Genomic DNA, 26,700 nt, shown 5'->3' with positions numbered 1-26,700 from the left:
CTAAGACTATTGCCAGTTTCAGTGTAGTAAGCACAAACCGAAACGTTTAGGTTACTTACAATATAAATGTCCCCTGCCAGAGATATCCTTCATGTGGGAAGGTGAAAATGAGTTGTGAAAATATAGCGTAGAAAACGTAGATGACAACAGAAAGTGAGTGAGAGAGATGACACAGAAAAATACCAGAAAAATGCAGATCCAAATTTAAGATTTCCGTATACTCTAGAGTAATAAATGCAGTTGGTACAGTTTATACCACAGATGAAGGTATATTAATGTTCCCAAAGGAAGTAAGGGGAGGTGAGTTACCTGAAGAAGAACAATCAAAAGCCGTGTGTCTGCACAGGGCAAGAGTCTAAATGTGTTTCCATGCAGCTCACACTTTGTGTCCAGTGTCCAAGTGCTGAGTCCCATGGTCACAGAGGAAAATAAATGTCTTGTAGATCTTTTATTCCTCTTATTGCCCATGTAGTGCCCTATGGGTACTGCAGCATGAGCAGTCACTGCCCTGGAACGGCATCCTGTCCTTGTGGTGCTCAGCTGTAGGGTGAAGAGGAGCACTGGCATCATACAGCCACCACTGGCCAGCTGCCAGGCTGAATCTGCTCCTGCAGTTGTCACAGAAAGAGATGGAAACTGCAACAGTGATGACAATTTTTCTCAGTGAAAAGAAAACAACTGGGTGATATCTGAGTGGAGAAGTTTTCACTGTATAGTACTATAAGCTCACATTCCCAAGTGGACCATGGTGCAGACAGGGTTAGAATCATTGAATCATTAAGGTTGGAAAAGACCTCTAAGATCATGAAGTCCAACTGTCAACCCAACACCACCATGCCTACTAAGCCATGTCCCAAAGTGCCATGTCTACATGTTTTCTGAACAACTCCAGGGATGGTGACTCAACCACTTCCCTGGGCAGTCTATTCCAATGACTGACTGGTCTTTCAGTAAATAAATTTTTCCTAATATCCAATTTAAACCTCCCCTGACGCAACTTGAGGCCATTGCCTCTCATCCTATCACTAGTTACTTGGGAGAAGAGACCAATACCTGCCTCACTACAACCTCCTTTCAGGTAGTTGTAGAGAGCAATAAAGTCCCCCCTCAGCCTTCTCTTCTCCATACTAAACAGCCCTAGCTCCCTCAGCTGCTCCTCGTAAGACTTGTTCTCCAGACCCCTCACCAGCCTTGCTGCCCTTCTTTGGATACACTCCACCAACTCAATGTCCTGCTTGCAGTGAGGAGAAGGTTGAAGTGGCAGGGTCCAGGAAACCTTCACAATTGCATGTATTGCAGCACAGTCAGTGCTATGTTGGGTTGGGATTAGAAGGTATGTCAATCAGTGTGGTACTGATTCTGTTTCATTTCTTTCAGATGAAGCATGGATCCTTTCATATAGCCATGTTGAACTAAAGGAATCATAGAATCATAGACTCATATAAAGTTTTGGGTTGGAAGGGACCCCTAGAGGTCATCTAGTCCAACCCCCCCCCACAGCAAGCAGGGACACCGCTAACTAGATCAGGTTGCTCAGAGCCCTGTCCAACCTGGTCTTGAATGTTTCCAGGGATGGGGCCTCCACTACCTTTCATCCCCCAGCCTGTATTGATAGCGGGGATTACCCCGACCCAGGTGTAGGACCTTGCACTTGGCCGTGTTGAACCTCATGAGGTTCACACAGGCCCACCTCTCCAGCTTGTCCAGGTCCCTCTGGGTGGCATCCCGTCCTTCTGGTGTCTCGACCGTACCACTCAGCTTGGTGTCACCTGCAAGCTTGCTGAGGGTACACTCGATGTCGCTGTCCATGTCATTGATAAATATATTGAACAGCATCGGTCCCAGTACGGACCCCTGAGGGACTCCACTGGTCACTGGTCTCCATCTGGACATTGAGCCGTTGACCACTACCCTTTGGCTGCGACCATCCAACCAATTCCTTATCCACTGAACGGTCCACCCATCAAATCCATGGCTCTCCAATTTAGAGAGAAGGATGTTGTGGGGGACCGTGTCAAAGGCTTTACAAAAATCCAGATAGATGACATCCATAGGTTTTCCCTTGTCCACTCTTGTTGTTACACCATCATAGAAAGCCACTAGGTTGGTGAGGCAGGACTTGCCCTTGGTGAAGCCATGCTGGCCATCTCGAATCACCTCCATGGCCTCCATGTGCCTTAGCATATCTTCTAGGAGGATCTGTTCCATGATCTTCCCAGGCAGAGAGGGGAGGCTGACAGCTCGGTAGTTCCCAGGGTCTTCCTTTCTACCCTTTTTGAAAAGGGGCACAATGTTTCCCTTTTTCCAGTCACTGGGGACGTCCCCTGACTGCCATGACTTTTCATATATCACGGAGAGTGGCTTGGCAACTACGTCAGCCAGTTCCCTCAGGACTCTGGGATGCATCTCATCAGGTCCCATGGACTTCTGTACGTTTAGGTTCCTCAGGAGGTCCCGAACCTAATCTTCACTTACAGCTGGAGGGATTTTACCCTCCTGGTAAAGGAAATTTCACCTTAGAGCAATATTAGCCAAGGCAGCTTTGTCCTGGCTTAATGGGATGATGTAAGAATGTCTTATGTCTTATTAAAGAGATGTTATCCAGTCAGGGAAGAAAAACCATATCACATGCACATTAGATCGCCATTTATCTAGCTCAGGTTCTGGCTCCTGCTACTTACCTCAAGGCATTTCGAGGGACTCTTTGGATTCAAAACTTTACGTTAAAACAAAACAAACTTTAAATATTTAAAATAATGCACAAATGCAGGGGGAATAATTGAGATCTATGTACAGGAAGATGCCAAACAGAGTTAAAGAGACAAAATGCCAAACTCATGACAGTTCTTGCTCAAAAGAAATAGTGTGGGTGACTCAGTCCTGAGCCTGGGAATGCAGTGACTGGGGATATGACAGCTACAGTCCTGCACTTACAATGGCTCTGGCCCCATCCACTGGCCTTAAGTAGCTGCCTGCCACTGCTGCAGATTGATTTATCTCTAATGAGGGTTAGAACAGCTCTCAAGGAGAAACAGGGTTTAGGCATTTCCATTTTTTAAAAGGGTAATCTTAATTATTTTTTATGCTTTTTAGCACACTGTGATATATGCATAAATTTGGAGAAGCAAATAAGACCATCGTACAATCATCATCATAGCATTTTTAGAGGGCCTGATTTCCTCTAAGGTCAATCTACACTGATATATTCATACACATGGAAATAAATATTTATATGCATATGTAGGGATATGTGTACACACACATACACATATACATACGTGCATTTTTTGAACTTAGTTTGGTTAATGAAGGTTTCCCGTTAGCTTCAGCAGGGGAGGTTGAGGACTGAGAGCCTATCTAATCTTTGTGTTCATTGATTCTAACCTCTCTTTCGAAACTTCAACTCTGTGTGTTCTATATATGCCCATGTTTTGGCTGAAGTATCTATGTCCTTAAGGCCACATTCAAATTTAATCATGTATTGAGTAAAAACTCCTTACACAGACACTAAAAAAGTGTTCAAGGAATAGCTAAGATATTTCAATACTGGGGGTTGTGACATATTCAAAAAATATGTGGGTTTTTTTTTCGGGGGGGGGAGGAGTTTATTCCTGGCAATATTTGCCAAGCTGGGAACTTTGTCTTGTGTACAATCCTACCAGTTTTTACATTCACATAATGCACGTCATTGCAAATACTTCTTTGATCAGAGACAGGCCAAATTTCTCTTAAAGCATATATGTTTTTTCAATGAAATCAGAGTCTTTGCTGCAAGTAAATTTAATTTGCTGCAAGTATTATTTAATTTAAATAATAATGGTACATTTCCAAGTAAGCAATTACAAAATATCATCTTCAGTTTAAAAGATTAGGCATCGGTGAACTTTTAGTAAAGTAAAAACTTTCTTTCTAGTACTTTCAATTCTGTTGCAAACACTTCTTCATCTCCTGTGAGCTGGCTCATGAATCATTGAAGGAACACGTTATTCTAAGAATAATTATTTTTAAAAAAATTTGCAAATAATTTATGATGTACAATAGATTATATAGATTAGCATCACTATTTCAGTATTTTATAGTGCTACTGTCTCACATAATTTTATTTTTATACCAGTGCTGTCACATGATTCTTGCAGGAAATCACTAGGTGGTGCTGTTATACATAGTCTGCCAAGTTATTTTTCTGTGTTTGAGCAAATGCTCAGTCTTGAGAAGAAATACATGAAGTGCTATACTTTATTAGAGGATCTTATAGGATCAAAAGAGACATTTGCTTTATGCTGCTCTGATGCCCTAAAGTTTTCAAAGTTGCTTGCTGCCAACCAGGCTTTGTTGTTGGACAAAGAACACTGAAAGAAGAGATGTACAGTACCTGTATTCAATTCAGTCTCTACTCTTCCAGTGTTCGTGCATGTATGGATGCAAATATGTAAGCTAGAATATTCCCAGACTGTTCCTGACTTTTTAATTCTTATTCACTAGGAAGCTGACATACAAAGCCCAGAGACACTATTGCTTAGAAAAGGGAAACATCAGTACCACAGTGAGACACGGATGGCCTTTCTTCTTAAACTGAATGATGTAATGCAGACATACTCACTCCATGTGAACCCGAACTATAAACATCAGCAAGGGATATACGCCTTTTCTCTAAATGAACATCATATTCAGCACAGAGTAAATGGCAGGCATGTGCAACTACCTTTCTTCTCCCCAGCAGAGTAGCTGGGGAGAGAAGCAGAGCCCTGGTTCCAGTTCAGGCACTGGCTTGTACCATTTCGGGAACCATGGGTAGAAGCAGATTGCAAGAACAACCCAGGCTTCAGCAGTTGGACAGAATGAGAGAGACGTGACATTTTCCTCTAAAAGTTTGATCCTAGCTCAGTCTTACTGAAACTACATATTCTTTTGCTCTGCGATGCCGTTGTAAAATGTGTATAACATTTATGTAGAAAACAATTATTTACTGTAATGCTTGGTTACCTGTTTGTCTCAAATGAATAAAGTTGGTACTATGGATTTGCCAAAGACCACTTCGGTAATCAGTTTTGTTCCATATGGTACTATTGTTGGTTGTAATTTTATGTGTGGGACATGGGAAAGAGACGAAGAATATTAGCATTGTGAATAGGACTGGAAAGGAAGAAAATACTGTTTTTAAGCTTATCTACGTAACTTTATTTCAGTCTCTTTCCATAGGTTAATTATGACAGCCTGTAAGACCGCTAACTAGAAACCAATTGCCTGTCTCTTACAAACTTGCACATTTTCAAAGAGAAATTTTGGTTCTGGTGTTCAAAAATACCCCAATTTCAGAATATTCTAGAAAATATGTTTATAATTGAAACATGCTTCTGTAGCAGTAGATTTCTTTTTTCCAAAATTTATATGGTATGATGGATCATGTTGAATTACAGACTAGTTGTACCTATTATTTTAAAAACACTGCCACCTCTGATCTTTATTTAAACAAGCATGTAAGTAATTTGTTTTATTATTTTTAATTCAGAATCACTGTTTTACTTAGCGTGTCAAGCAGGGTATGCAGTTGCTGGAAGGGTGTTTGGTAAAGAACACTCTGAAGGAACTTGTCTTACAAGTGTGCGCGGACAAATAGCTGGGGAGTTGCAGGAAAGATGAACAGCCTTCTGGCTCAAGAGGTGCAATGCCGTGTAATTTTATTCTGTGATTACAGTTCTCCACAGAGTTCTTATACGACCAAGCAAACATTATTTAAATCTACAGTTTTACTCTTGGCCACTAACTGTGCCTCCCTTATTTATAGGGAGCTTAACATAGGATGCTGTCACAGATTTACAGGAATGCTGGCTGCTAACAGATACAATTAATACTAATTGTTGCTGTGTTTGAATACATGAAGGTCTCAAAATCATCAATTATTCTGAGACATCTGGTTCTAGATGTCTCAAACTAGGATCTTCTTTTGGCTAATTCTTCTAAATAGAGAATTTTATCTTTAATCTCTCATTTGTTCCTAAATCGTAAATTATTATTGATAATAATGATGATGATGATAATAGCAGCTAATGTCCTAGAGGTGTCAGGCAGATATATTCACTCATGTTTGGGAACAGTTCAGTTACTGTGGTTACAAGCTGAACATAACAGCCAGAAGGATCTTAATAATCCTATACTCAGCACATGACTTCCTGTCATCACATATTGAGTGAAGAAGGGAAGGAGAAAGAGAGAATGAGTCAAGAGACTGCGCAAAAGACAAGCGGTAGTACTGTTATACCATCTTGTACCATCTCATGATGTATATTCCCTAAGGGGGATTAATTAAGGTTTTGTGGACAATGATAATTCCGTGGTTTCCTATTTTTTGGTTGTGGGTTATGTAGTAATGATGTCTTTTGTACATATTTGACTGTAATCAATAAGAAAATATAATTCTGAATACACATTGCACTGTATGTAATCATAGAATCATAGGTTGGTAAAGATCCCTAAGATCATCAAGTCCAACTGTCAACCCAACACCACCATGCGTACGAAACCATGTCCTGAAGTGCCACATCTACACATTTTTTGAACACCTCCAGGGATGGTGACTCAACCACTTCCCCAGGCAGCCTATTCCAATGCCTGACCACTCTTTCAGTAAATAAATTTTTTCTTCCCCAGGCAGCCTATTCCAATGCCTGACCACTCTTTCAGTAAAGAAATTTTTCCTAATATCCAATCTAAACACCCCCTGACGCAACTTGAGGCCATTGCCTCTCATCCTATCACTAGTTACTCGGGAGAAGAGACCAACACCTGCCTCACTACAACCTCCTTTCAGGTAGTTGTAGAGAGCAATAAGGTCTCCCCTCAGCCTCCTCTTCTCCAGACTAAACAGCCCCAGTTCCCTCAGCTGCTCCTAGTAAGACTTGTTCTCCAGACCCCTCACCAGCCTCGTTGCTCTTCTCTGGACACACTCCAGCACCGCAATGTCTTTGTTGTAGTGAGGGGCCCAAAACTGAACACAGGACTCCAGGTGCGGCCTCATCAGTGCCAAATACACCTCCCTGCTCCTGCTGGCCACACTATTCCTGATACAAGCCAGGATGCCATTGGCCTTCTTGGCCACCTGGGCATGTGTGTGTTCAGCCAGATGTGTGTCCATGTACTTTAAGCAATGCAATGTAGACTCAGAATTACATTTTCTTAACAAGTACATGGAAAATCTAAACATAAAACATCCCAGGAGTAGTACTGGTTTAATGTTTTTATCTAAAATCTAATTTCATAACAAATTTTTTCTGTTCAAAGAAAATTTCTAAGTTAAAGTTGTGTCAGTCTCTGTATGAAAAAAGAAAATAGTCATGCTAATGAGGAAAAAGCCCAGCCCTCTTTCTTTGGACTGAGGAGCAAAAAAACTCAGCTGTTTGTTAGATATCCTGAGATTTCCAGCTTACTGAAGAAAAAAAATTCAGACATGACTTCTCTCCCCACACACCTTATTCATCTTTTTTCCAGATGCTTGTGATGGAGAGGAAAAATGAGGAGGGGAAAGATGTAGTTATCTAGCGCAGTGAAATGTGGCTAGCTGGTTCCAGATTTTCCTAATTTCTGCGCTTTCATTCTGATAACACTTGCACATTCATTTGTATTTCACACAGGCCCCGGAGACCTGTAATAGTGATATGACTTTTATATTGTGCAACTGATGGATATTTTTTGTGTGAGATGCCTTGTTTGCCCCACACAAAGTAAACTCTGTTCAAACAAATGTGTGTATTAAAGTTTTCAAGCCACACTACGAGTGGTAACAATTTGAACACAGACCAGCAACTTGAATGAATGCTTAAAATTTCTTGCTGTCATTGCTATTGTTATTTGAGACCACATTTCCAGAGTTGGTGCTTTTTAATCAAAATATTAAGGACTACATTGTGTTGTAAGGAGTAACTTTAATCTATTATAGGGGTAGGCTTACGGGGCACTACTATTTGGGGAGACTGTTGTGAGGTGTTGTGTCTGTCTCCTGATTCGTACCAACTTCTAGTAGTAGTAATTGATTGCTGGCCTTTATGTACACATGTAACTGTACACACATCGTTAGCTGTTCTGGCATGCAAGTGAAAAATAGATCCGCTGCTTGTCTGTATGCTCCACAAAGGGAATATGGAGTGTAGTCATGTTACAAAATACCCTGCATCTGGAGTCAAGGCAACAGTTGCTCACAAAGGGGTGCAAGTCACACAATAGGCTACTTTTCAGTAATTACTCTTGAGTTATTTAGGCCCCAAGTGCATATAAAATGAATTAAAAGAAATAAATTTGAGTTGAAGGTATTATATCCCTCTCCTCTTAATTTCTGTGGAAACCTTTAAAAAATCCAAGCACCCTGCTGTTTTGGAGAAACAAACCTAACAGCACTGAGCTAATATACATGAACCAGAAAGAGAGATTGGCTGGTTTCAGTTCAGTCACAGGCTGAAAGCTCTGCAAAAAGTGGATGAAAATAGACCCAAAAAGAACATAACTGAGAAACATGGAAGATTCCAAAACGCTGTCTTGATGTGTATTTAGTAGGTAGGAGTTTTTCTGTCTTTTTCTTTAGTAAATCTTGACTTTTATTGTTTTCTAAAAAGTGCCAAACCTGAAGAGCTGTGTGTTAATTTTTTTTGCCTACTGCCTTACTTTTTACATCACATAATCTATCTTGAGCCTGTGTTTTTCATTTGGATTATGAACCTTTTGTGGCAAGGACTTTGATTCTTAGTTGTTAGTAAAATGTTCAGTTCAATGTTGATAATACACATTTAGAAAAAGATTTTCTAAACAATATGCTTGCTGGAGTGTTACACTGACACAACAGGCTTCTGGATGAGTGATTATAAAAACCTAGCTATACTTTCATCCTAGGTTTCACTGTACATCTGAAACTTGCATATCAGACACCATTGCTGCAAAGGCAACATGCGAAAGTGCTGCCCAACTGGTCGAAGTGAATCACAACAATCCCAGAAGTGTGGCTTTGGGGGGAGTATATGTGTATGTTCTCACCTTGGTGTGCAAGCCTGCTCGGGGTGAAACTCTGGCCATCATACTTGAGACTCTTACTGTACCTCTGCAAGTCCAGATCAGGTTCCTTAGGGCCTGGAAATCAAGTTAGGCTGCGTTTTTTTTCTTCCCATAATTTACTACCAGCGGTGAAGGTGCAGAGATACATATGCCAGCAGGCATAGCTCTTGTCTAGAATCCCTCAAAAATGGTACCAGGGATGGTCCCAGATTGAAAGTAGGCCTTCTCATTCCCCATAGATCATGTCTTTAAAACCAAACTTTGTCTTGTCCTATGAGTATTGCTGAATTACATCTCTGTGCCTTCATTTGTTCCAGCCAGAAAGCCATGTTTACTTCTGAGACATGTATTTTCATTCTAAAAGCTATTTTTTCCACAAGCCTACAATAAGTGACCAGAAATGGATGAAATCTGTAATTTTTGATGAATGTCTGTTCAAGTTAATACCTCATGTTATCATTGTCTCCCTTGCCCTTTCTCTGCATTTCTTCCCTTTTATTTATTCATGAATGATATTTGTCACATCCTGTCAAACACAAGATTACATGGTTTTTCTGGGGAGGAATTTTAGCTTTACTCAACTGTGCAGTGAGCACTGTATTTTTATATATGTAATATAAAATTGCATAGCAATAAAAATCTATGGCATTCGTTCTCACTAGGGCCATAATCCTGTAAGAATATGAACTTTTAACTTTGAATAATGATACGTATGGCAAAGCGAGAACTTGGGATCTCTGTCACATGATGCATTTGCTGTGGTCCAGATGCCCAAAATGGTTGGCTCTCTCTGCTGGCCAGCTGCAGAGGGAAGGGCCCTTTTCTCTCTTGCATTTCCCTTTCTCTTGTGGAGGTCCTTACCTGGAGGTAAATTCTTTACTTAAACTGCAATTGTGGGTAGCCAACTTGTGAAGAGGAGTAAGAAAACTCCTTTTGTTTCTTCACAGGCCTGTTAAAGATTTTTTTGTGGAACACTGAGAACAATTAAGTTATTGTGGACTTTTGTAAATGCCACTTAACAGCTTTGAGAGTTTTGCTGTCTTTCCTTGTTCTAGCTATAGGGCCTCTATAATAAAATTGCTTGCACTAGAACTCCCAGTCAAAACTAGGTTCTTCTCATCTTGGCTGGGGTTTACTTTCCAGCACAGGAGTCGGCTTGGTTTGTAACTCCACAGTTCTTCTCGCTGGGGGGAAACTGAGTTGCAAATGTGAACCAACAGATTCTGAATCAATCCTGGGAAACTGCACAGAGTTTTATATCAGGATTTTGAATCAAGGTTAAAAGATACAAATGTATGTTTTCATGAATCAGACAGACTGAAGAATAGCTCCTGGGATCTATTCCACTCTTGTCCTATGTAAGTGGTAGGTTCCCGAATGTGTTTTTGAACACCAGTTAGGTGCCTGCGTTTCGTCCTCCAAAGTGACCATCCAATATGAAAGATTATTGAAATTATCACTATATTTTGTCCAGTGAAGTGTATCTAGCAGGCAATCTTTAGATGTATAGCCCACGCAAATCAACTAATCTGCAGCCTGTGCTGGCTTTGGACAGGGTCAGCATGGGATTTTATGCTCTATATTCCCTTGGAGCCTTGGAGACCAGCATTCAGAGACACCTGCACAGGTCTGCAGGGAGCTGGATGAGGTCCAGGTCTGGACAGGCTTACATATTTAGTTTTAATACTACCTTTTCCACAGCTGATAGCAGAAGTGATTTAGATAAATAGAAGGCTCTGACACCCATTGAATTGGGGAGCCCCATGAGACACCGAAATGGCACGTTTTCTAAGTGAAGCTCCAGTGCTGCGAAGTAGGAAACACTGCTTTCCATGGTGTAATGCATAACAACTGTTAGTCATTATCCATTTACAGTGCTCCTCTGTACAGTATTGTGATTTCACAGTATATGCTAGAAAGTTAGGGTTAGGAAAATAATAACATTGAAATAACTTTCATTTGATCAGGACAAATATAAAAGCAAATCTTATGATTAAAAAGAAAGAGTTTCAAAGCTTATAGTTAATGGTTTTATTTGAATTAGAATCCCCTAAGATTTTGTGCAGAGGTGTTTATATACATTAAATATGATTGATGGCTGATGTTCAACAGATTATAAAAGGAGAGTGGACTAGCTTCTGTGAGCTCTTTTGAATAGAAATATGAACTCTAACACTACAGAATGGACGAATTTCCACAGTGTGGGCATTGTGCTTTGGATTCCTGCTGATAGAGGCAGAGCACTTCATGCGGTTGGTGATGAGACCCTTCCCTTAAAACCTTCATGGCAAGTCTCTCACTTGTCTTACAAACAGAAAAATGGCAGATTTCAGGACTGGCCTGTGACTAAGGCTGTCTTTGTTTCCCAAAACGAACTTACCAAAAAATCCATTATGAGCTAGTCTACATGAAGCCTCTTCATCTCTATTTCCTAGCAAATTAAACACCTTCAGAGTACAAAACCAGGTACCAGAACTCAGTAATTCATACTGTAAAATTTTTAGGCTGGTCACAGGCATGATACTTGCCTGAGCTAACCGGCACTCTCCCAGACAATTTCCAGATAGGAAAGGGAAATTGACGTTATGCAAAGAGCATTTTAGATGCAACCACCTTGCCCTGGAGAGTAAGACAGCTGAATACGGACACAGACCATTCCATGTATTTTGTCCTCAGCGCTAGAGAAAGATTCTGGGCTTGTTTGATTTTGCAGAGATGTCAGCTGAGCTAATGAGTAGAACTCACCTCCTGTGCTGAAACTGCACTTGGATGCCTTGACACAGCTTGATACGCCCGAGATCACATCTCCTGATATGCATCCTGCGCTATGGTTTTGACTTTGAAGAAAATGCATCACCAACAGCTTCTCTGTTCATAGAGATGGAATCAGAGGCGCTTGAGGTAACATCAGCCCTAAGTGACAAACCTACCTCACTTAGTATCCCAAATTGTGAGGGAACATAGCGGTCTTTATACTGGACTGAACTGAGATTAAGTCCTCTTTTTTTGTGGTACTTCGAGTTTTTTTTCACCCGGTGGTGTCTTAGATGTGTCTATAGTCATGACATAGAGATATGTCTATATTCATGCTTTAACCATTCCTCGTGTCTTTTGTCAAAAGACTGTTTCTACATTGCTTCTGTTCAAGGAATTACCTGACACACAGTGGTTCAACAGGAAGGCTTCACTGGCTTTCTAGAGGGCAATTGAAAGAGACTTTTATGCCTATTACATGAAAGCTACCATATTCAAGAAGGCACGGTTGTATTCCTCCTGCTGTGATTTTTGTTGAATCAACTGTAGCCTATAACTGATTACAAGCAAAAGCTTATGAGTCTGGCATACTGTCTCTCATCTCTTTGAAGAACAATATTTGGTTCCCATTTGTCTGATGCTGACAGGACATCCTCAAATAAAAACCTGCCTACAGAAATTTTCAAACTTTGGGTAGCGGGTTAAAAAGGCCGTGGGGCTGGATTCAGATCTGAACGTTTTGCTTGTTTTACCCCATGTAATGTGCAAATTAAAGCTTAAAGTCCAAATGCCTCCATACTTTGTCAAAGTATAAAGTGAATCCTGAACTTTGCTGTTCAGACCCATCTCTAGTTAAGAACACAGTTTATTCAGGGAATGTTGTGTATGAAATCACTCTTGGAATATGACACAAAATCAGAGGAAAATTATATTATTTTAAATACAAACTGGGCAAGAAATAAATTGTTTCTGACCTGTTTCTATTAAGGAGCTCAAACTTGATTAATTCTTGGCCTGGATGTTCTCTTACCTCCAGCAATTACATGCCACTATTACAGTGATTATTTTATAAAGGCTAATAAACACTATCTGGAGTTAATATTTGCTCCTAAGAAAAGTTTGCCAAGAGCTTAAAAGAAGTTTACAGAAGATTTTGCCCATTAGGTTTGTGTACAACATTTGAAATGCCAAAATCCTTTTAGCATCATTAATCACAAAAATGCAATGTAAAAACAGTTGTACCTAATAAAGCTGTAATCTGATACAAAAATAGGCAAACCCTCAGGAATTTAGCACAATAGGCCAAACATTGTCCATTCCAAATGAGTTCCAGTAATGCCCCTATTGACTCGACTTTGAATAGCCTTCTGCTCTTTTAAAACAAATATATATAGATAAAATAGGATTTTGTTTTCTACAGTACAGATGCAGCTGTTATTAATCAATTCTTTCACAAAGGATCCTGGCTAATGCAGTCCAGGAAAGCTATTTTGTCCAGCTTGCCTCAACTTCTTCCTTGTCATCTAAGCTTACAGCTTGCTCTGTCTTAATGTCACTGGGGTTTGGGCTGCCTCCAGCTCATGAGTTGCTCATGTGTAGGGTTCACTAGGGGCTGAAGCTGTCTGGACATCTCTCCAGATTTCTGTCCATGGTATAGAGCAAGTGTTGTGGGGGACTGACTGTTGTCATGCTATGGTAGTGCCAGAAAAGGGAGCTGGGATGGTGGTGTGAGGGATCTGGGCTGTATTGGAGCAGATGTATTGCTTCCCTGCAGTTTGATCCCTACATAGTTACTCCCAAAACCATGGAACTCCAAATGTCGGAGGGGAAGTGACATTTTAGCCAACAAGTCATCATTCCCTTGCCTCCTACTGTACTCTCTTATTCTGTGGCCATCTCAGCTTAACTGAATATTGCCTGCAGTGGTTTATTATTACGTACCCTATTTTTCAGTTTTACGTGGACTTGCCTACTAAATCAAATGCACTTAAGAATGAAAGGAGTGCAAGTTTATTCTAGCCAGGCAATGGGTTAAGCTCTTAAAGAAAAAGTTGGGAAGACATTTACAAAAAGTAGATAAAACATCAGTTCAATCATAGAATACACGCATAATGAGATCTGTTCTTATTTGTTTAGTCTGCCTGACCTCAAGCTGTGTCTCAACAGACCACGGTTCACCTCGTGGTCTGAATGCTGGAACTTTTCAGAATATAGTTCTAAAGGTAGTACAGAAGCTTGATGGACTTCCCTTCTGAGTTCTTCCTTCCCTTTCAAGATGACAGTCTCTCTGCCCTTTTCTTCCTCCCTCTCTCTCATTTTTCAAATTAAGTTTCCTTAGATAGAGAGCAACATATTTTGATAACTCACATTTTTTCTTAGCCAATGGCAACGTAGTTTTGACAGCTCATAAGCCATATTTGGTTTTAAGATTTATTTTGACTTGGCTATCTTTAATTTTCAGATTCTGACTCTCCCTACTTCTCACCTTCTCCAAGTCTGCTGCTGAAGCCTTAATTAGCTCATTTTTCTCTGGTGAAGATAGTTTAAAAACTATTTTCACAAGATTCCATGAATTTAATATGATAAAAGTTAATATTTTTGCAATACTATATTCCTAGATATTCCTACAAATATTCCCACAGTTCAGATACTGGAGACCACACGTAGCACATTATTAATGTGGCTGATAGACTGTTAACAACACGCATTGTCCAAGCTAACTCCTTCCATGCCTTTTTTTCTGTCGCAAGGATTTCCTGTCATTTCAAGAGAGATGGGAAGACTGTGTCCCTTTCCTTCTGATACTGACAAGAAATCGGGAGCAATGCTGCATTGCCACTTTCTTCTTGCATGAAGAAGGAAGTGAAAACCTCTTGTTTGGCTGAGGAGAAGGCTGATACAGGCAGCTACAAGTCTCATCATTTTTCTTTTTGCAGTCACAGTTGGAGATAGCCGTTCTGAGAAGCTTTATGGCTCTCCTCTCCTGATAAACATGAGAAACTTGATGCATGGGAAAATGGAACTTGATGATAGCTTGACACTTTCACACCTTGAGAATCAAACTCGGATCTGTCAGAGGCGCATGCTATGAATATGCTGATGAAACATATCCCACACAGAACACATCACAACCCTAGTTAAGAGGCTTTATATTTGTCTACTACAAGTTATTCTTTCATCCAGCCTGCACTCAATTGCATCAAAGAGTTCTATAATAAGGCTCTGACCACAACATAAGGACAACACGGAGCAGATGATTTGACATGTGAGAATATGACAACACCTAAAACCTCCTGCCATGTTGCTGGCCCTGGGACAGCACTAACTTACAGTATCGACACTTGAGTCTCCCACACACTCCACCAGAATTTCAGGCTTAATAGTGACAGGTCTTCTTGTGCAGCTTTGTGGTTATGATGAAATCTTTAGCCTACCTGATGTGTACACAGTTATCTGTATTATTTATTCAGCTGGAAATGTTATCCAATAGTCAACAGTAATTGATGCTCACCAGAAGTTCTGTAAATTCAGCTGTCAGCCACAATCAAAAGGAACTGATAGAAAGCTGCTCTATTACAATTCCCCCATTTCTAGCATTTAACATTATTCTGTGGAGTTGGGTTTTGGTCTGGAACAGTGCAGTAATGTGAGTTGATAGCAAGCTGGGAGTGAGCCAGAAAGTGAGTGCTTAACCCAGAACCAACACCTCTGGGAGTAAAGACTTCAAGAATCAGATGTTCTGCATTTATGTTGCTTCCAACTTCATACTGGAGGAGGGGGAGAGATGATGGAAACCACCAATAAGTTCAATATTAATTTCTTCTTTAACATTTCTTTTTCCACACTTTATCCAACAGGGAATTTCACACAAAACCTAAGACCATGTTCTTAGCCTCACAAGCTGTAGACTAAAAAATCAATGAAATACAGCTCTAATTTTAAAAATATCAGTTCATTTGGGGTCTATCTGGCATGGACAATGGTTCTAGGAAGCTACAACTGGAATGAACCTGGAATAGATAGCAATAATGCTTTTTGTTTTCAGTGTATGAGACTTGAGATTTCAGGTTTGCCAAATTTCACGCGTTCCCACATCTTAACTGAGTGTCGCATACTCCGCCAGGCTTCAGGGATTGATCGTGTTGGTCATCAGGAGATCGCGTGGTTCTTGCCCAGTCTTGTCAGAGATATGTTCTCTATCACGTTTTTAATAGCACCAATCCCTTAAGTCATTATTTTCTCTGAGATTTTACTGTCCACACGGTGGGCAACATACGTCTTTTATCCCCACTGAGAAATATTTCTTGTTCCACTATAATTTAAACCAGAAACCATTTGATACTGAAAAGACATGCTTGCTTTTAGTGCATGAAAACATAATAGAGAAACAATATTCTTGTTTTACATAATACATTTCTCTGTTTGAGTCCCTTGCTCTGTGCAGTTCTGTGGATGAACAGATATTGCCTTGTTTGTTATTTGTATTGTTGTGGCACCTAAGAGTGACAGCTCTTGACTCCATTATGCTTCACTGCATGGAGAGAATAGGAAGATCCCTTTCTCCAAGAGCTTGCAATTGAAATACAAGACAAGAGGCAATGGGTGGATATAGATGGAGAAACCCTGAGAAATGAGAATAATGTAGTGATTGCCATGATGGGGAAAAGAAGGGAATATCACAGCTTACCCAGTATTTAACTGCCATCAAATCTTTGGTTTCAAGGAATGTAATGCAGTCATTTTTGGATGTTTTCCGGAAGACCCTTTCAAGTTAAACAGCAGTACAAATCAGGCATCAGAACACTTTGGTAATCCCATCACTGGGTTTAAGACTATTTGTCTAACATGATTATAAGAACTACTTAACGCTTTTTGAAATCCATGGTGTAGCAATGAAGAAATCGCTTTAGAGGTGGTGCAGTTGAATGAGAAGGAGTATTTACATTGCCTACTTGTAGCTCTGCTGCCAGAGGCATTCCGTGTAGTCAACGGACAAAGGAAAGGTCCTCCAGGGAGGCGAAGCACCCATGTTGAATGTGTAAAACCAGTCTGAAGTAGAAAGCATAAATAACCCTTGCAGGAGTTCATATTAAAGAGTATTGACAAATATTGAAATCTTCCACATATTTCCCTTTCAAAGCCTTCTAGGAATATCTCACCAGAATATTTGTAATCTGTTCAAGGGTACTAAAATAACATAAATTAAAAGCAACTTCTAAGCCAAATCAGACTATGTAGTTTACCTGGTATATATTAAAGTTCACACGAGTTTAGCAGATTTTAGCAAAGATGTTATTCTACTCACATCACTTCTGTTCATAGCTTTTTTGAGGGTTATATGTAGTGGCCTGCTCTCTGCTGTCTTCTTTCAGACATCTATTTTGCCTGATTTAAATGTGAAGAAGGAAAAAAGATCCACCATAAAAATTCCTACAAACAAAACCTTGTTTTTGAAAAATGAAGTGTCATGTATAGTTTAATTTAATCTTCATGTGGTTTTCTTTGGCATGTTGCTCACACTTGGATTTCATATGGTGTATCACAGCAGTTCAGTTTACAAATCCACTTGTTGGGCTACAATTGGTTGTAAAAATTCTAAGCAAGTGCTGCAAAAGAGCAAGTTTGCAATCTTGAGAGAAATAAGTGACAAAGATGTTCTTCAGAAGAGATAAGACTGGATTTCTGGAGCACATATACTGTGAAAAGACCTTAGACAGCAATTTTTTTAAATAATAGATTGTCTTTTTTCCCCTTCTGCAAAACTCACACATTTTACCTATCTTTTGATGTCCATCAGTGGGAGTGTCAGGTCACACTTCGTACATAAGGAATATGTCACACTTCTGAAATTCGTGTATAAGCTGTCAGCTCCTTTTTCCACCCAAGAGCATGGTAATCATGTTGCACTGAGACATGAGGGCTTGTTTTCATGATGGCTTTCAAGCAATACCCCCTGAAATATATGGCCTTTTGTATATGAAAAAGGCAGTTTACACAGTTGTGTAGCAAAGACCATATTTTCTTACATTTAGGAACAAAGACATGTCAGGCTTTATTGAGCACATCACTAACTATATAACTAGTGTTAAACACTCTATTTGCAACTGTTGCTGTGTATTTTGTGTGTGATTATCACCCCTAGATCTGCATCCTATAAAAAGATATTTCTGTTTGTTTAATTATAAAGCTCTTTATGAACAGGCTCATCTGTAAATAGCTTGGTGCAGCTGAAATAGAAATATAATTATAATGAAGGCAGATGTTTCTGAGACACTTCTCATGAAACTTGTTCTGAATATACAAAGGAGGAAGGCTTTTCTAACCAGTGCTGTGTAGGCCAAATGTGGCCTAATAATCCAAATGTGATGGGGGATTCGCTTTGGGGCAAAATGTAGATAGTAATAATAATAGCAGTAACAACAACAGTGACAATAATCTTTCCAAAATCATACACAACTGCCCTCTCCCTTGGTAAGCATCTTTCTTCCTGAATCCTGAATGGGCAAAGAAATAACTTTTGTAGCTTATCTATATGGACAAGTTGCCAGAAAATGCTGGACTTTTCTTCTGCAATACTTTGTTAGAGGCTGATGAAACTCATGGAGACACAAAGTTTAGGGTCCCTTGTATACAAATACAGGGCTTGTGTCTGCCTCATTGCTTCTGCATGTGCTCTTAAATTAGTTAAATTCTGTCAGGGAAATAATGAGACAACAATGTTTTTTGCTGTTATTTTGATACCCAAGAACTTAAAAAATTACTGAATCCAATTTCTAATGGAATGATACTCTTTAAAAGATCTCGTCTTTCAGTCAAACCACAGGCTTCCTTCCCCCTCCCTCCCTTTCATCACTAGCAGTAAATGCCTGTGCTAGGGCAGCTGGCTGATAGCTGTTGATCCAAGCCTGCCCTCCTCACTTCAGTGGAGATGCCATCCTGATCAGTTCTCAGTTGTCTCATCTTTAGTGACCCACCAGCACAGCCAGTCTCTGTCCCAGTCATCTCATGATACGGCAGCCCAGACAGATACAGCTGCCTGTCAGGCTCGTGAATTGGAAACAGCCAACTGAGTCCGGGACGAACTACTACAAGCAAAATTACACTGTGAAATCGCACCTTCCAGGCCAGCCCAGTCTTCCTTCACCCACAGCATGGGCACTGGGGAGTCAGCGTTCAGCACTGCCATTCTGCCCGTCTTCCTCCTCCTCGTCTCAATGTGCACAACTGAATGAGGGAGTATGGAACTGGATGCCTTAAAATGGGGAGAAGAGAGTGTGAAGTAGAACAGACTGTTAAGGATGATTTGAACTGAGGCAGCAACACTCCTGATACGCCTGTTCTGAATGTTTTTGAAACATAAACTTAGGCCTTTTGTTAAATTTTACAGCAATGGAATACGAGTGTTTGTACCATGAGACATCAGGGATTTGATTTAAAAGGAACCAGTGATTTTAAAGGATTGTGAATCAAGTTTTGAATGTGACTTTGGGCAGCCTGTAGTAATTTGTTTAAATTTCCTCCTTTGATAGCAAACTAGCTGTCTTAAGGTAGCCTCACCTGAGTGTACAGGATTGGACACTACATCCTCTTTGCAGGCAATGTATCCTTCAGCATAAGGGAGCTGTAAAAGGGAGCTGAATCCAGTTCAGAGTGATTCCTCTTGAGATGTAAACAACTGCACTTCCTTCTCTCTCTTGTGCTGAACAACTTCACTGTGTCAACATCAGCTAGACCTACCATGCCATGAGCTGGCTCCTGTGGTTTTCATTGAGTAGTCCACTGTCACTGCTCAGGGTTTTGGAAGAAGCTTTCGTTACTAGTGTATATGCAGAATATTTCAGCTTTAGAGAACATGATAGTTGTCACTTCAAAAGTTAGATCCCAGGTTCCTCCTCTGCAAAATATGCACTGGACAGAGATTTTCTAGTCTGGTTGGACAATTTTGTTGTGTATTTATGGTAGTCTTTAATGGAGGAACAACAGCAGAATATATCTGGTCTTTCAGTGCATGTGCATCACTTCCATTAACAATAACAGAGATTATGTATGCACTGAGGATGAAAATGAAGCTCTCAGCCTGTTCATACTTGTGCCTGAGGGCAAGCCTTGGGGCCTAACAAATCAGCCTGGCTTTCTGGTCTTTTCTGACCCCAAGGGAGTCAGTGTAACTTGTCTAAACATAGGGGATGGGAAAACACAGAAATGAAAGGCGTTGCACTTTGCCTGACAAGAAATATTCAGCAGTTACTCAAATTCAGGAACCGAGATTAAAATTTCTGGAGTGCTTGATGCCACAGAAATACATTCTATTAACGAAATGAACAATCCTTTTCAGTTTTATGCAGAACAAATACACTAAGAAGAGTGATGAAAAAAAATTTGTGCATCAAGAATCACACATCTTGTGAAAGGAAGACAAATTACTCAGTTGTTTCTCTTTTCTGAGTTTGAAACTGAGGCACAGAGATATGATTTACTGATTCTCTTTTTTTCTCACACACACAGATACATACAGAAGCTCTAAAGAAGAATGGGAGGTTTCTTAACTTTTGACTTCTGTGCAAAAGTTCATTTTCCCACCTGTGCTTAAAATTTTTGAACTGCGCTTCTCCTCAGATTCTCATATCTGTAAAATGCCATCGAACAGTACTGCGGCTCATAGAGGCTGTCAAGTCTGTGGCAGTCCTTTAACCTACAAGCTTGTGAGGAGTACCTGTAGCACCTCCACCCTCACCTTTTTGCCCGCTTTTCACTGTCCTTGTCAGACTTTTTCTTCTGAGAAGAACTTCCACTGGAAAATGTATCCTTACACAATGAAGGTGTTAAAGGCTACCCTGCCTACAAATGAAATGGCTAGCCCTTTTCCTCATTAGAGAATACGGTAGAAAACTTCTTATTTGAATTTGTACATACATGAAAATTGTCTGAAAGTCTGTTTCACCAAAAGAGTAATATTAGCTGTTTTTCACATTCCCCCCACTGCCTCTCTAAATCGACATTGAGGCATTGCTGCCCTCATTAGCTATTTCACTCTTTTGTATAATGAATATAATTTCTTTAGCCTAGCATGTTAGTGAAAAAAGCTGCAAGAGCAAAAAAAACCTTGACCAAATTATTTTCTAGTTTTCTACTAATTCCAAAGTATAGTGCAACAAAGTAACTTGTCAGTTTTGAAGAAAACCTAAGTGTGTCTGACTTCTTAAAATGTTTTGCTGTCATTTTTGTTTTCCAATTTCCTGTTTTGTTTTCTCATCTGTGTTGTGCTGATGATGGAATAGAAATGGAAGAACTTCAGAAATGTCTTTCATGAGAATAACAGCCCAGTTTTGTAGATTTGTGAAATTAGGAAAGATTTTTGAAATAAAAGGGGACCCTTCTGAGGTAAGATTATTCTTATTTTTTCCCAGGATGCACAGAGGGGCATGAAGGCAGAAAGAACTACATGGTTTCTGGATTACATTTTCTTCTGTAAAAGAAGACATAACCGGTCCTTTACCACTTATAGACACTGATGTGCAACACCTTGAGCAAATACGTGCTTTTCAAAAACAAAGCAAACAAAAATCCCTTCAAAACCATGAAAGATACATTGCTGTATTTCCCTCGTATCATAGAAAATCAGATTTTCAGATCTAAAAGTTCCTCTTATCTAGAGCTGTCTAAAATTCTTGTTAAAATTATTGATAATGATTTCAGTTCTCAGTTCTCAGTTAACTCCATGTGGCCAAATCTATATAAAGTCTAGGTGATAGCATAGATGGGCTTGTAAGACAATGAACTGATTCACTATTCCTTTATCTAAACAGCTATTCCTGATGCCTATAGCTGCTTCTGTGGGTCGTACTTTGCAGTGAATCTTCACATTCCCAGCTGGGGACCAGTCACAGCCAGTACTAGTGCTTACTTAACCAATGAATATGGTTAAGGGTCATAAGATGGATGTGGAATGAGTGGAAACGTGGTAGGACAGCTAATAATATTATCAAAGCACCTTTAAGAGTGTATGCAGGGCAACAGGGAAATTGTGGATAGAGGTGGAGTAGGCCCAGTACTGAAAAGCTGAAGACCTTATTATGCTGATTGCTTAATTTGCTTTGTGTACAGCTGACTTAGACTACGATCAAAGAGCAGATCCTTTCTCCATATACTCAACAGATTATTTGAGTTAGAGGAGTGGTAATGTCACGCGTTTTGTCTTGTTTTGTGTTTTTCCCTCTTCCTCGAAATAAATAACCGAACATTTTAAAAGGAGACTATAACAAATTACGTATAACAAACTCTTCAGCAGTTCTGGAGGAAAATGATTCACGCAAAATAGTATCAAACTGTGAATTGTGAACATTTTAATGTATATTCAGCATATACCTAAATCATGCAAATAATGAGCTTGTTCCCCTAATGTATTTAGTAATTTTGTTAGAAAAATCAGTGATGTTTTTTCTTGACTTGTAATAATCCGTATGCAAAAAAAAATCTGAACCCCAATGCTAAACTCTGTGGACCTCTGAATTCTCTTTATGCCAGTGCTTCTTTGCATTGCTTTTACAATGTGAAGTGGAAACAAGAAGAATTTGGAATATGTTGTTAGAATGGAATAAAGATGTCTGAAGGTAATTAGGCCAATGTTTTAGGGTCAACTCATAAGTAAAGTAAAAGGAGCCTCACCTTTTGTGCAGAGTGTCCTTTCACTTGCCATATATGAAAGAAAAACCTGAAGGTGTTGTGTTATATTGTGCATATTATTATCGTATTTCATTTATTTATGTGTTTATTCTAGATCATCTTCTAATGTTAACATTATGTATTTGTTATATAATATACAATTATTATAATGTAATACTTATATCATGTTATACAATATAGTATGTATTACATCATATAATTATATAATATTCCAGATGCTGATAAATCTACATGAAGTCAGATTTTAACCACTTGAAAGCTATGGCAGCAGGAAGGTTCGTCTGAAATCTGGCTTAAAAGTTATATCCTATAATGAAAACTGTTGCACCAAGGAATCTGGGAGATACAATGGCCAATTTTTGCACTTGTAAGACACTTCAAGGAGATAGATTCTGGACCACAGCCTTCAGTGGTAATGAACAGAGCAGCTGGGAAGTGGACAAATCAAAGAGGTTTTACAGTGTGGGATCAGGAGGATTGCAACAGCTGGGGAGGGTCAGGTAGGTCATGACATTTGGGGAAACTGTTGGGTACGCAGCTCTTCAGCAAGGAAGGATGAGAGTTATGGCAGCTGGAACTGAGCTGGCGTGGAGACATGATCAGGAGGAACTGGGAACAGTATAGCACCTGGAAGCTGATCAGGCAAGGGGCTCATATCATCCGGGGGATCAAGAAGTACTCAACAGCTGGGAAGGGTCAAGCAAATACCCAGCACACGTGGAACTGAACAGCAGGGCCTGGTGCCACATATGGCTTCTCACACTGCTTTTTTATGTATTGCCGCTCTCTACCTTTCTGTAAATTTCCCTTCACTCGTGTTCAAAATGTGTCTTTGTGCAAAAACACAGAAACATAAATAAACAATATGAATCTCTACTGAGAAAAAAATGTGGATAGCCCTTCCCAACCACAAGGTGGCTTGTAGTCCATGAAACTCTAATTACTGGCTAGTGAAAGATTTCCTTCTTCAATGCCATTGCACTCACTGCCCTACCAGCTAAAGGAGCTCCTTCAGGAGCTCAATTAGCCAGAGGACATTGATTTCCTCATCCAGTTGGAGCACAACATGTGGAGGCTCAATTTATGATGGTATTGCTCAGTGATACTGAGTCGACTTCACAGCTGACACCAGTGGTGGAGGAAGAACAAGATTCATGTGTCCTGCTCGGCTTACCCCAGCTCTGGCTGAACTGGTATTTTGCCTGTTACAAAACGATTTTTTTAGTGCTTTCCCTGCCTCGGATGATTCTCTTTTCTAATGAGTTATTAGATACCACAGGTATAATTGTACATTTGACAAATTTTTCCTAGAGTTTCTATTTCCTATCTGAGCTTTATTATTTCTTACATTTATATCCTTCACCCATGCTGTGGCTGTCCTGTCTTTTTGTCCACAAACTTTAAAAGTGAGATCTTTATTAACAAATAACCATAATTCCTCACTCTCCATAGCTTTACTTTCCTCTTTTTGTCATTTCTTTCCAACATTTGCTGACATTCCTAGAAGATAAACGCCCTTCATTATACCCTTTCATGTCTGCACCCAAATGTTTTGTTGCTTGGTATGTTTTGATTGTAAACTCACTTTGCAGGGACCATTTTTCAATTCCGATCTAGGTAAGTGCATAGCATGATGCAGTCCTTCACAATAGGTCTCACAGGTATTAATAAGAATAATAAATAATAGTAATGAGTTCTGTGAAGGTCCTAGTTCTTTGCAAAGCTTTGACAAAGTGGGAAATGATGTCCTATCCATCAGGTAGTTGTGACAAATACGTATAGGTTGGAGGGTAAATTGCTGTTTTACCTCTAGAAAAACCTGTAGTACTCTCTTGTGCTTTTCATAGCTGCTCATGTTATTTTTTTCTTCTATAGGCTCTTTTTGCTTTCCAGTCATGCTGTGCCTTGTCTTTGCCAATTGTTGCCATCTGTCCTGATGACATTGTGATGGAGGTTGAGTGTGTTGCTGAGTTTCTTAATAATGTCACAGTGTCATTTTGTGTTACCTCTGTCACTCTGCTGCTGTTATGCTAACTTGTCTTCCTTCATCATTTCTTTTTCATGACTCTTATACTCAAGGTGGTCTAAAAAAAATGCCCTCTGGATTTAAGTTCTTCTCTTCTTTCCACCATATCTAATATCTCATCTGTTCTCTAGAGCTGTTTTCTGTGTTCTGTATTTATTCCAATCATATTCTATATGGTAGAAAGTGCTGCTTGTAGGACAGATTTTTTTAATTTCCTCTTGGCATTCAGTAACACCCTATTAAGTGGCTGTGTTTACACTGCAGTTGTCAATGATCTTTTCCGGGTCCTCTGCTCATTAACCAATAAATTCAACTTTCCTGGCTAGCAGTGTTTTGAACATTTCACGTGGCAATATGGAGCCAATCCCACAGGGAATGGTTTCATCTTACCAGACTGCTCCCTCCACGTGCTATACTCCCAGTTGGGTTTATCTAACTATGTCATCTCTATGAAGGATACTTGAAGCAAGCTGTTGCCACTTTCTTAGTCACATGCAGGTTGCCAGGGAGCCTGGGGGACCCACCATCTGACATTCATAGCAGTCAGTTTCTATGTGAATATGTCTGAGAATCCCACTGAAGCATGGGATGACAAGTTCCCTCTTTCTTTTTGCAGAATTACTTCTAAGCACAATTAAGGTAATAAAATATTTCTGCCAACTTGTTATTGTGTCAGCATTCTGATTTCTATCAGTCACTGCAGAATTATAAAAATGGCCTAAGTTTTTCAAGGACATCTCGTAAGTGACTTTATTTTACATTTACCTCAGATAACATGAAAACTGAAAAGTCCTGGTGACCCAAGTCACAGAGAAAGTATAGCAAAAACAGCAGTTACTCGGGCTTTCCTTCCCTGCCTCTGTATTCTGATTCAACTTTAACCTGGGCAGATCACACCCAGGAGTGGGAAAATTGTTCATTGCACAATCTAGTGCTTAACCTACTTACTAAGACTGAGAATGAGGATGCCAGTTAGTGCCAGCTCTAACAGTGCTTGCGAGATGTGGACCATCCACCAGGAAATGGACTGGGACTACAGTTCATTTCAAAAAGGGCACTGAGCAGCCATCAGAATGGTAGTAATTTTCAGCCACATTTGAATTAGTGCAGATTCAGACTTAATTCAATAGAAGAGGCACTACTAAGTGCACTGAAGGTAAACCCTGGGCAGAAAATGACATCAAAGAAGAACACAGAAACTTATTAAACCTATTATCTTTATGGGTTTACAGTCATGCTGGTGTATGGTGGAAGGGCAGAAACCAATAAGCTACGTTAATTCTTGATATCCTGGAAGGAAAACTGAGATCATGTAAATAGCATACACTCCCGTCATATAAAGTACTATGTTTTAGTACTGGTAGCATACAAAACCCAAATCTCAAACACAGTGCTGCAGAATGTACATGATTTATAGATTTATACCACTAAGTTCCCTTCCTTCTCTGTGTTTGACTCTAGTTTCCATCCTGTAACATGTTGATGTCTTTTGCTCTCTACCTCGTTCTATCCATCTACATCTCAGCTTAATTTTGACAGCTTCTTCTTGCTTCCTTCATAGTCTGCACCATCATCGATATTAACTTTCATACTCATGACCCATCTACTGTCATAGTTGTGTGTTGCTTGATTTGGCTCTTCATTCAACCCTTAGCTTTGGTACAACTCTCCAGCTTGCCCAAGGGCCATTCACATGACTCATTCTTCAAGTGTTGTTTCTTTTTGACCTCTTATCTTGTAGAACAGTCTATTTCATACTTCACTGTCTTTGACCATCTCCTGGTCTTACTTCAGCACGATCCTTTCACCTTTCCACTCACATAACGTAAGTCTGCCTTTCACGGTTTCCAGTGCCATCAGTGTTGTTGCCCTCTCTTCTGCTTTCAACAAAAGCTAAGTGCAGAGCTGTTAGTGTGCTATAGGTAAAGTAAGTTAGAAAGCATGAATTATGAACTGCTCAAGAAATAGCAGCTGTTGAGCTTGTGTGCACAGCAAGGTTTGTCTGCTGCTGATCAATAAAAATCAGTCAGTAGCCATGCTACCAGAGAGACCATCTGTGGCTAGAGAACCAGAAGCTTGCTGACTGGGATAGACACTGCTGGCTTGAAGGACAGGGACAGGTTATATTCATATAACCCCCAAAAGAGGGACATATTTAACTATCAGTGAGTGCTGCTGGCAATCTGTGGGCAAATGTACCC

Source organism: Opisthocomus hoazin, chromosome 2 (assembly GCF_030867145.1).
Source record: "Opisthocomus hoazin isolate bOpiHoa1 chromosome 2, bOpiHoa1.hap1, whole genome shotgun sequence".
In the NCBI taxonomy this organism is placed as follows: domain Eukaryota; kingdom Metazoa; phylum Chordata; class Aves; order Opisthocomiformes; family Opisthocomidae; genus Opisthocomus; species Opisthocomus hoazin.
Note: the sequence above shows the minus strand (reverse complement) of the source record.